The sequence below is a fragment of the Physeter macrocephalus genome, chromosome 21, assembly GCF_002837175.3.
Source record: "Physeter macrocephalus isolate SW-GA chromosome 21, ASM283717v5, whole genome shotgun sequence".
NCBI classification, from domain to species: Eukaryota; Metazoa; Chordata; class Mammalia; order Artiodactyla; family Physeteridae; genus Physeter; species Physeter macrocephalus.
Genome location: NC_041234.1, coordinates 108,801,093 through 108,811,214, shown reverse-complemented (window position 1 = coordinate 108,811,214; position 10,122 = coordinate 108,801,093). Strand labels below are relative to the sequence as shown.

Sequence of the window (10,122 nt, the reverse complement as noted above, 5' to 3'; positions counted from 1 at the left end):
CTGTGCTCCGCAACGAGAGAGGCCACAACAGTGAGAGGCCCGCATACCGCCAAAAAAAAAAAAAAAAAAAAAAAAGAGGAGACATAAAAGCACACAATAGCTTTCTTCAAATATTTGCAGCGTTGTTACATGGAAGAAGGACCAAGCAATTTCTGGATGTCTAGAACTTAGAAGAGAGATTAGATCAGTTCCGTATGGCGCTGGATTCAAGTACTAGGATGAATGGCTGAAGATGATAGATTTGGGGGTCAGCATAAACTTGAAATATTTAATAGACTTGTTTAAAGGAGCACTGGACTGCATCATGAGGTAGGGAGGTGCCCATCATTGAAAGTGTTCAAGAAGAGGGGAACAATTATTTGACATGGTTGCTCTATTGAAAACAAACACTGGACAGAGGATTCTGAGATATAAATATAGCTATTTTCTAATGTTCCTTCTGATCTTGAAAAGTTCTATGAATTGTTAATATTCCAAATTACCCTCCTTCCCAACTTCAGCTTTAGCCTATGTGGTTTTGTATATCAAATTTCGCTTCTATAACAAAAAAGAAAGAAAAAACACAAAGCGATGGTCCATAATCAGCATCACTTTGTAGTAAATCTCATGGGCTTTCCTTTTCAGTATTATGTCACAGGGAAGGTTGATCTTTGTGTAAGGTTACATCAGACAGAAATCTATTGCCAGATACCAGTCTCTGCATCCCCATGGCAGACACTACTGGTTATTACCTATCCAACAGCCATGCTCCACTGCCACCTTGCTAACAGACTCTGATTTTGTTCAGGATAGGTAGCAAAGTGCCCAGAGAAGGCGGGTACCTCTCCAATCTAAACCAAGCATGGTAACCCCATTGTTCTCTTGCCAGTGATTGGTTTAGGGTTGAGCATGTGATCCAGTTTTGTCTAAAAAAATGTAAGGGGAACTCTTTCAGGGTGAGAATTTTGTGCTTCTGTGAAAGGTTTCCTTCCTGAAGAAGAGCAGAGGATGCAGTAGGAGAAAGTGTCCTCTTCTCACTTTTTGATGAGTCCTCTGACAATGTGCTATATTGAGCTGTGGCAGCTATCTTGCAACCATGAGGGGGAAGCCAAAATAATTGCAGAGAAATCAAGAGGGAGTCCTGCCATTACAGACCCCAGGGAAAGTCTAACTGTGGAGTTTTATTAAGTGAGATAATAAATCCCTATGTTTTAAGTCATTTTTAAAGTCAGGTATTCTGTTACTTGCAACCTAAATATCCTAACTAGCGTCCCAGAAGAATTCAAGTTGAATGAACTGCAGAAACTCTTTGAAAAACACATATATATGGGAGAAACTTCTATATTTGGATGGTAGCATAATTAATTAGCCACGGTGGAATGTAGATTTTGTCTATCAATATCTATGTCTATTTGTCTATCTATTTTCCATCTATCTACCTACCTACCTATCTATAATTCAGTTGCTATAGCAACCAAGTGACACAGCCTTCCTCAGTCTAAACAGTCTGGCTTAATGATCAATTTGAGCTACTTTTAGGGCTCATCCCTGCATTGTCTCAGCCATACACCTGCTATGTGCGAGCTTCATCCAGACACCTGCAGATTAATATGTGAACACCATTTTACAGAAAAGGAATCAGTGACCCTGAGTAAGAAATCCAAGGTCACATGGCTAGAAACTGATGAGGGCAGTAAGTAATAAGATCAAACCTCATGCGATCTGACCCCTAAATCTATGTTTTTAATAAGTACACTATACTGCCACCCCCTTGAAAGGTAGCATGATAAAGGTAAGGAGTGAGAGATATGACTAATAAATATGAGACGAGGAGGAGGTTCTAAGCCCAGTAGTACCAGCTGCAGTGCATAGGAGGTATTTCCCTGGAGTTCAAAGTCTCAGAAAAGAAAAGCTTCCAAATAGAGCCAACTTGCTAGGTCCAAGACTTACAGTTAAGTGAGAGAGGAGTAAAGAGGACAAGAGGACACACAATGTCTTACGAAAGAGTGAAAATGCCTTATTCTTCAACGTTCATGGATTTGCACTCACCACTAGAGACAATCGTTTCCGTGGGCTAAATGGGAATGGCAATCTGGTTAACCTCATGCTGTCATTTTTAAAAAGCCAACTTTGGATCAGAAAACGATGGACTGTTTTTTCCCCTTCTACCTAGGACCCTCTGACTTCTTGCCTTTTCTATTTAGAATTCCAAATATCTCAGGAATAGTTTTGTAATAGCAATTTTCATGAACTCTTTTCGAACACTTTAGAAATACTCAGTTATTAGTTATGGTAAAGTTCATTTAAGTAATATTGTTCAATTCTTTGGTGCAACTTGCCTAACGCCAATACCAATGAGATTGCCGAAAAAGTGAAACATTTTAGCTGCATGTAGAAAAAAAGTCATTTAGGTAGGAGTTAAGGTATGTAGGTGTCAGTCTCTACTACAAGACTTACACTTGGTGAATAAGCTGGTAAAAATCATTCAGCCTCTCAACCTCTGGATCCTCACATGGAAAATGAGGGTGCTAATCACTGTGCTGTGAACTTCTCAGTGAGGTTCTGAGATCACATGGAACGATGGGCTTGAAATTCTTCTGGAAGCATGAAAGCATTCTACTACACACACAACTGTGTTTATTGCTAGTCATCTAAAACATTCAGAAATATCAAATTTTCATGAATCCAAACTGGCCGCTTAAATATTTCAGGTATGCATACATGTATTCAAGACGAAATCAAATGGAACTGTGTACTGGCTTGAAGTCACTGCAGCATTTTTAGGCTGAGAGATGGGGAAGGAGATGGGGGTGGCAGTGCTTGTAGAATTGGGGGCAATAAACACATTCTGAAAAGGAGGGACTATATGGAAACATGAAGCATCATTAGACAACCAGTGCATTCCCAGGGAAGTCTATTAGTAACGATTCTCTAAAAGTCCACAAGGAAACCACTAGAGGGGTCCGTATCAGAAGGACAATAATATATTCACATAATTTTGCAGGAACTCACGATGGTGTCAGAAATCGATGGTCTTTTTCTTTAGTTTTATCTCCATTAGAGACAGGCAGTCGGATTCCATGAAGCTGAGATTTATCTGTTGCTTAGGTGCCTAACAAGACACTAAATGCCAGAAAGATTTTTGTTAAAGAATTATGAAATCGTTTTTAGTTTCTGCTAGCTAACGTCAAAGCTTAGGAAGAATAGGCCTTAGGGAGTGTAAAGGACTGACAGGTCTATAGCGGGAGCGCAGGGGTTGAGGGAGTCTGTTTCATTAAACACTGGCTTACTGGTAAAAGCACCACCATGTACTTACATTAGCTAATACCATTGCTTATGGTCAGCCCATTCACCTTGATTAGCATAAATTAATCTCAATAAAAATTTGCTTGAGTGTAGAGTGACTCATCCCTAATTGTGATTTTATCCAATTACCAAATAGGCTTTTGAAAAAAGTTCTGAGCTCAATTTATAGCGAAGGGATAGCAGAAGCAGTAGATGCTCTGATTCTTCTTTCTTCGCAGAAAGAAAATATTTGCTCCACAAATGAGTACAAGATTTTCTTATCATGGGATTTTGCAGTGGTGTCCTCTGCAGGCTGTGTATCGTTCATTTCATTATCTCATAAATATGCTGGAAAGAGTGATTTTAAGGCTCTGCTCTATGATCCTAGGTTACATATTTAATCTTAGAGAATCCTAGTTTTCTCTTCTATAAAATTAGGAATTAGGTTTAGATGATATCCAAACTTTCTTCAAGCTAAAAAAAAAAAAATCTGAGACTGGCTTTCAGGATTTTTCAGGTTTGTGAATTTGGGTGAGAATAATTCAAAGACACACACAAAACTGAATCACAACTCTTCTCTAGAGCTACATCATTATTTTCGAAAGATAATTTTTACATTTTTTCAATTCGCTCCATTTCAAACTTAAAACTGTATAACTTAATGATACATTTGCAGGAGAACACACATAAGGTATTGGAATTAAAAGCAAATATGTAATTCAAAAGAAGTTTTATTTTGACAGGTCAGAGCAAATTATATTAGGAGAAAATTGCAGTGACCTTCTAAGAAAGCCTCACTTCCCAATCTCTATAAAAGCCGCATGTAACTAGACATTTTGTCCATCCATTTTACTACCACTTTAGCAAAAAATTTTGAAGAGTGGTTTTATCAACACATGATATGCCAGAAGTGGGATCTATGTACAGTTATTTTTTTTCTTGCAGCCACTTTAATTTCTATATAGGTGTAATCAAACTTTCAGGGTGATTTTACCCCAAACACATTCACAACTACAAGGTGTCTGGATTTCCTGCAGACCAAGAGGGCAGAACTGATTCCAGGGCCTTCAACTTAGGCTCCTAATAATGTTCCTGTTTCAGAAAAGATCTCAGAGTCACGATTCAGAAAACCAGAGCCAAAGCATCCTTCAGCCCCCAGAGGTGATCTTTGGAAATGACAAAGCTCGTTGTTCCCAGAAGCCAGTCCCTGCCTGTCGCATTCCTTTCGTCTGCATCTGGGAGTGGGTTACAGGTCCTCTGTTTCAGAGATCCGGGATAAATACAAAAAACAAGACAATTTCCCCCAATATGTCAGGAATCCATGCCCAGCCTCCTAGAGTGACGATGAAGTGGGAGGAATTACTGGTCTCTGTGAAGCAATATTATAAAAGAAAAAAGGCCCACTTAAGGTACCATCACATATGACAAGAAAGTTGTAGATCAAGAGAGAGAATTATTCCTATACATTCAGTTTTAAAAGGATTTCAGGCTAGCATGTCTATTGCAGTCTCATACGATTTCCCTCTAAAATGCACATAAAAAGATGAAAACTCAGCAGCAGTGAAAAGTAAGATTGAGAGACAACCTACTGACAGACTCTGGAAAGAATTTCTACTGATTATAAGACTGATTGAGTGACTTCCCTGTTGGTCCAGTGGTTAAGACTCCACTCTCCCAATGTGGGGGGCACGGGTGCAATCCCTGGTGGGGGAAGTAAGATCCTGCATGCCATGTGGCGTGGCCAAAAAAAAAAAAAAAATGAGAGAGAGACCGATTGAGCACTGAAAAAATGATCAGTTCCCCGTAAGCAGCCGCCTCCCCATTTCCCCATGTAACAGGGTAGCCTGGCCTCCCGCAAGAAGACAGGAAGGCATCTCTTATTTACTACTTGCCCTTTAGCACAGAAATTCCAGGTCTGTACAGACCTGAAAATTGGACAAGCATTTGCCTAATGTAAGACCCCTGTGCTTTGAAGTTACCAATAAATTGTTCCACGATACAAGATCTCTTTATTTAATACATAAAATAATATTTACTTGTTTTTCATATTTACAGAAGGGATATGTGTTCACTGTGGAATTTCTGAAAATTAAGAAAACTACAAAGAAAAAAATAAAATGACTCCTAATGTCACTACCCAGAGATAACTATTATTAGCTTGAGAATGTATAGCCTTTCGTTTTTATGCATTATTCTATTTTTTACAAAAATAAGAGCATGTTAGATATATAAAATTTTGTAACTTGCTTTTAGATTTAAAATGACATAATTCATGTCATTAAATATGTTTAGAACATGAATGTTAATAAATATGCATATACATAGTGAATAAATATATTCCATTATTATATACAGTATACATATTATATTCCATTATTCCATTGCATGCACGTGCCATACATATCTTTAACCGGTCTCCTATTGTTGGACATTAAGGTTGTTTACTGTTTTTCTCTATTGTCAGTAATATTCTGTTGAACACGTGTCGCTTTTCATATACATCCATGTTTATTTTTCTTAGGGTGCAGTTTTTAGAAGTGAAATTGCTGGGTCAAAAGAAATGCTTATTTTTTCATTTTAAACAGTATTTGGATGTATTAAATAAAATTTTTAAAGTATATTGGGAATTCCCTGGTGGTCCAGTGGTTAGGACTCCACGCTTCCACTGCAAGGGGCCCGGATTCGGGCCATGGTTGGGGAAGTAAGATCCTGCATACCACGTGACATGGCCAAAAAAAAAAGGTATAGAACTTTTAGCGCTCATCAGCTTTGAGGTTTATGTTGATCCAAATTTTGGCATGTAATTGAACTTTCCAATCCGCTCACACTTGCTGAATTGATTCCACTATGAATTCTAAGATGCCATTTTCCTCTTGCAAATTTTTCTTCTACCATTTACGGTGTTTCTTCTTGAAAATGGCTATAGTGAAAGCATCGCCAATTGGATAAGGTGTCATTAAGTAGTCATCGGGCAGCGTGATGTCATCACAAGCATCTTCTAAATTTTGGAATTGTTGCTTTATCACTTCTATTTCTTCCTTTAGCTCTGTTCTTCTAGTCAGTCCGTGCAAAAATGATCTCTTGTTGATCTTCAAAAGTAATACTGACATCTTCTGCAAGACCCAGGGTAATAGTAGCACTCACTCCATGGATTTGTGAGGGTTAAATGTGATAATCCAGGTGAAGCGCCCTCCATGATGATCAATGCAGTCAATTGGACCTTTGGCTTTGCAGATCCTAAGGGCAAGGGAAGGGTGGTCTAAAGCCCACTGAGAGCCTCGGCACTGGTGCCCCATCTTGGTTGGGTGGGTACCTCACCTCAGGTCCCTGGGGCCCCATACCGGGCCTCAGAGCTGCATATTGTCAGCATCCCATGCCCCCCAGCTCCCTGCAGCCAACCCCCAGCCTCTGCCCAAGTGCCCAGCACACCAAGCGCTCCAGGAATGCTTCTTTTGAATTCCTTTTCGATATGATACCAAAAAGCCACAAGAAAGATTATACCAATTTACAAATTTATCAGCAGTGTCTGAGGGTGACTGCTTACATGGGCTACCATTAATCCTGAATATCATTATTCCTTTTTATGTCCTAGGTAAAAACTTCTCTGTTTAAATTTTATTGCTTTTATTTCTGTTTGGTGTTGAATGTTTTCCCATATATTTACTTGTCACTAGTGTGAATGGCATTTTCAAGACCTTTGCCCATTTTTCTGCTATCAGGTGTTTATTTTAGTTCTATTCGTATGTATTGTCTCCTCATCTATGCGTCTATTAACCCTTTGTCTGTTATATGGATTGCAAATTTTTTCCCAGTTTGTACTTTGCCTTTTAATTTTGTTTATGATGTTTTTCTGCTATATGGAAGTTTTAAAAGGTTTCTGTAAGCTGTAGATGACCTGCTTTTCCCCCCCTTGCAGCTGATATGACCAAAATGGAACCCCTGGTCTAAGTTGGGTTAATCTGATTCTTTTTCCTAAGAACTTGAATTTGAAACATCGAGACACTGGAACACTTATATGATTGAAAAAAATATAATCGAATGATGGCTGGGAGTTGCTGCCATGATATGCCACAGCCTCACGCAAGTGAATGATATGGAAGAGGGGAATCTAAGAGATTTCAGAGAAAGTCACTTTGTCACTACAAGAATGAAGCAAATATATAGAGAAAAGACAAAAGAGTGAAATGACAGGAGGGATTTTGGACTGGAGGATACCAGATTGAACTGATGAGGATGAGGATACCAGATTGAACTGATGAGGATGAGGATACCAGATTGAACAGATGAGGATACCAGATTGAACTGATGAGGATGAGGATACCAGATTGAACTGATGAGGATGAGGATACCAGATTGAACTGATGAGGCCTGAAGTAAGGTTCTATACTGAAAATAAGGGAATTAGTTGCAAGTTTTCATATTGAACATTGAGAGTCCACAGCCCCGTTTTCTCTGTTGGCTCCCAAAACAGGGGCCCCAAAGATTAGAGATCAGAGAAATCCTCTTTGTGAAAACTGGCCCTAAACAAAATGCTAGACTCACACACACACACACACACACACACACACACACACACACACACACACACACACTTAGCTGTCTCCCACCAAAAGAGTCAGGTTCCTGATTCATGGTCATTTCACATACAGAAAGTCTTATTCCCCAAATGTAGAAATTCCAGTGAGATTTTTAGTAACTCACTAATAAATATGAATGGATAGCAAATAATCACTACACATTTAAGCAAAGACTAATATGAACAACAGAGTTCAGAATGAACAAAAGTAAAGAACTTGGAGGAAATAGAGATAATGCAGGGAATAAAAGAAAACTTTAAATGACATCATAATTTATATCCCCTGATAATCAGAGAAAATCCCATCACTGAACATGAACAGGATGGTATTTTAAAGGAATATTCTGAAAACAAGGTAGAGCTCTCAAAAATTAAATATGTAATTGCTGATGTGAAAATTTAATGAACGATTGGAAGATAAATTTGAGCAAATCTCAGTGAAATAGAAGAAAAAGAGAAAAGGGGAATAAAGGGAATACAAGGGAATAAAGACAAGAAAATTAGAGGATCATTACAAGAAGCCAAACATCCAACTACTTAAAGTTTTAGAAAGGGAGAATAGTAAAATCATAGACAAGGAAATTACAAAGTATATTAGACAACTTCCTGGAACTGAAGGATATGAGTTTCCAGATCAAAAGAACCCACTAAGTGCTCAGCCCAATAAACGGGAAAAATTACCCATACTAGGCACATCATCATGAAATTATACAAAACCAGAGCCGGGTCCTAAAATGTTCCATGGAGAAAAAAATAACTGGTCACATACAATGGAACAGGAATCAAAATGGCATCAAGTTCCTTAAAAATAACATTAAAACTAGGAAACAATGGAGATAGCATCCACTTCTAAAACTGGCAGCTAGACAACCAGAATAATCTTCTATAGAGCACATTTAAAACAAGTTAGATGCAATATGAAACATATTATTAAAGCACAAAAGAACTAGAGAAATAACCAAAATCTAGGAGAAGAGGAGAACAAAGAGGGAATCCCAACACTCAGAGCCGCTTTGGCTCTGAGCGTATTTTCCACTGTGAGAGAAACAACTGTGAAACTGACCTGAAAAAACAGCCCTGCATTTTGGGCAACATCCTGGGATGAGGAGGACAACGATCAAATCCCAGGGCCCTCCTAGCGGGAAAAGATTGAATAAATTACCAGGCACTCTTAAGCTGGCACACCGAAGGGTTATATCCTCAGGGTAGAGGTGAACCAGAAGTAAACCAGACCACGAATGGTCTTGGGTGGTCTGGACAAACACAAACCTTAAATTTGTATTAAGGTGCTCCTGGAAAAGTAATACCCACAGGCCCCTTCTGTAAGCAAACAAAAAGTCCTCTGGAGGAGGAAGCTATCATTCTAGGCCTCATATAATTCCTGTTAATAAAGCTTCTAATAAAATATCAAGAAAACAGGCAACTAGAACTAGATACATAAGGAAACAGGACACCATGAGCAAGAATCAAGCGAAACTATAGGCAATAGAAACATATCAAATATGGTAGGCAAAATTCTAAGTCCCCAAGATTCCTGCCCTAGTTATTCAATCAAACATTAATCTAGGTGCTGCTGTAGTGGGATTTCGCAGACATAATTGTGGTCTCAAATCAGCTGACTTTAAGATAAGGAGATTCTCCTCAGTGGGCCTGACTTAATCAGGCCTACAGAGGATAATTTACTGGACTCTTTCTGATGAAGAGATTTGAAGCATGAGAGGGATTTGGCCCAAGGGAGAATCTCTGTTGCTGGCTCTGAAGATGGAGAAGGCCACGTGGCAAGGGATGCAGACAGTATCTGGGAACAAGAGCGCCCCCCAGCGGACAGTCAACACGGAAACTGCGAACTCGGTCCTACAACTGCAAGAAATTTAATTCTATCACAACAATGTCAGCTTGGAAGAAGACTCTCAGCTGCAGATGAGAATGCAGCCGGCCCAAATCCTGGATTTTAGATTTGTGAAACCCCAAGCAAAGAATTCTGCCTGAATCTCTGACAGGCAGAACTGTGAGCTGGTCATTGGTTGTCGATTTAAGTGACTACATTTGTAGTAATTTGTTACACAACAAGAGGAAAATCATAATCCACAAAGACCTGGGAAATTGAACAATGTGTAATCAACTATAAAAGAGCTACGCTTGCTGTACTCAAAGAAAGAAAAGAAAAGCTTTAAAAGATCAACACGAGGGGCTTCCCTGGTGGCGCAGTGGTTGAGAGTCCGCCTGCCGCTGCAGGGGACACGGGTTCGTGCCCCGGTCCGGGAAGATCCCACATGCCGCGG

At 39.2% G+C, this 10,122-nt stretch overlaps 1 pseudogene; it reads right to left on the bottom strand.

The window, feature by feature from the left end:
- Window positions 1-6,017: 6,017 nt before the first annotated feature.
- The window catches only part of LOC102979392 (prefoldin subunit 4-like), a 9,896-nt pseudogene continuing 5,791 nt past the window's right edge, over window positions 6,018-10,122 (bottom strand).